The 2,313-nt window shown below is 35.5% G+C and overlaps 1 pseudogene; it reads left to right on the plus strand.

The window, feature by feature from the left end:
- The first annotated feature begins 774 nt into the window (after nucleotides 1-774).
- On the plus strand, nucleotides 775-923 carry LOC119036183 (uncharacterized; annotated as a pseudogene).
- The last annotated feature ends 1,390 nt before the right edge of the window (nucleotides 924-2,313 follow it).

The raw sequence follows: 2,313 nt of genomic DNA on the forward strand, positions 1-2,313 counted from the left end.
CTCCACCTTCACCAATAGCACTTCACTTTCATGTCAAAGTGTTTCCACATTTTTGTTATTTGCAGGGTTTCTATCTCTGACAAATTAGTGAAGTGCAGATACTGCTTAGTGATGCTATAAGTCCTTTTGCTGGTGGAAAAGGACTTATAGCATCACTAAGCTCAAGATTGCAGTGTTAACACTGGTTGTGATGCTACGGCTGATGCTAGTGGTCCACACAGACAATGTGCATCCATTCATTCCCTCTACCTTGTTTCTCCACTTCATGGGAAAACACGGGTCTCTCATCAATGGTGCTGATAAATTCAGTCATACTGGCAATGAAATAAACTTCATAATGTTGAAGTAGTATACTCAAAATAGTTTCTTCTATTACTGTAAACATCAATGACTTCTGAGTTTTATCAGTATTTTAGAAAGGAGACATTTCTTCTGAGATAGCTGTATTAATGCACTTTAAATTAATAAGTATCCTCTGGCAATCCTTATAAACACCCTGAGTGAAATTTTTCAGTATCGATACCATGTATGGCTCACAAGTTCTGGAAAAATCTGTGCAGTGTGTGTGTGTGTGTGTGTGTGTGTGTGTGTGTGACTTTAATACAGGTTGTTTTGGATCTTCATCAACAATTAAAGAAATTCTTCTTGCTTAACAATGATGCTTTTTGAATAAAAAGATTGCATAATTGGCATTTCCTTCATTATATTAGCATTTGTTATCATTGATAATTTAGAATTCTACAGAAAATAAACACATTTGAAAATATGCTTTAGAGCTTTGCGCAGTGGCAGTATCGTAGCCAATGAGGTTTATCCGAGGCGCGATTATTGCTAATTGAAAATATGCTTTAGAAGTATTTGTGTGTAAATTAAACTTGTATTGTGTAAAGCTCAGGGAAAATAAATGATGAGAAATTATTTGCACCAGGCATGATGGTAAGCACAGACAATCTTGCCCACCATTGTTTTCCAAGTAGAGTTTCCTGTTTTCTCTGCTTGTTCAATAGCAAAGACTTGTGTTTTTTTAATCCCAATTATTTGGGTGGTTCTATATTTTGAGAAGCCAGAATAAACTGCCTTTGAAAGAAAGATAAACAGAGGGATTATTTTGAGAAGTTGCTGCATGGCTCTCATCTTGATGCATAACATAGTCTCCTGCATTCCTATGCTCTTCTCTTTGTAACAACTGCTGATCAGTTGGAAGCAGTATTCTTCAGACTTCTGCAGGAAGCAGGGGATAAATGTAGGGCTTTCTATACGCAAAATAACACAATGCTTAAGTACACGGGCATCAGGATCAGATAGATTTTAATTCTTGGCTGTGAAATTGATTGGGGGTTTATTTTGTTCACATTTAACTCAACAAAGATCAGTAGGAGCTACTGTATTGTTTTTTATTGTGATAATACTGTGATTGATTTTTGTCTGGCCACAATAGAAAGGAAATGGTTGATATCATTAAATGTAAGCATTTACATTATTGCACACTCTATGCCAGATACTATTATAAATATTTATGTATGTTAATTGATTTTATTTTGCCATGGTTCTGCCTCAACCAGTAGTCAACTGTACAACTTGAGTAATATATAGTATGGATTTTATAATTGTAGCCCACCAACAAACAAACAATACAAACAAACACTCTCTTTCCACAGAGAGCTGAGGAAGTTTGAGACTTTTTAAATTACAAGTCTCAATAAGTGTGGGACTTATAGAATCTGTAATAAGGGACATATCTCTTCAGAGTCATTGAATAAAATGTCTATCAGCTTTCCATGATCTCACTACCTTTGCTAAATCACATTCCTGGAATAAAGGCACTTGGAGCAAAGAAGAGACCAAGTGACTGAATAGCCACCACAGACGAAGAAGCCTTGAAGGCATGTGAGATCAGCTGTTTTTTGAAACTGAACAGAAGCCCATTCTTATATTCTCTATGCATAAATATTAAATTAAAAATGTATTGCAATTTTCTGGTTTCCACTTGTATATTTCCCTCTTTCTGTGAAAAAATATGGTTATTAATAATTTCAGAAAACCTGGAATCATTGCTATGGATAATGACATGGGCATCTCTTGAATCGTTTGTCAACATAGGGTCTGTGACATCTGTGAAGTGAAATTTCTTAGAGATTATCTGGTTAATTAAGATTTGAACTCTTAGTCGCTACACTTTGTGTAATGTTTTGTACTACCACATAGACAGCAAGAGCTGATGGACAGGCTTAGGTCTCCCTCATAAGGACTGTACTCAACTTACATCCTTGAAATGAAGCAAAGCAGATTGACAAATAAGAACCACAGTTGTTT

Source organism: Artibeus jamaicensis, unplaced genomic scaffold (genome assembly GCF_021234435.1).
Source record: "Artibeus jamaicensis isolate MK-2021 breed Jamaican fruit bat unplaced genomic scaffold, CSHL_Jam_final contig_354, whole genome shotgun sequence".
Taxonomy (NCBI): Eukaryota; Metazoa; Chordata; class Mammalia; order Chiroptera; family Phyllostomidae; genus Artibeus; species Artibeus jamaicensis.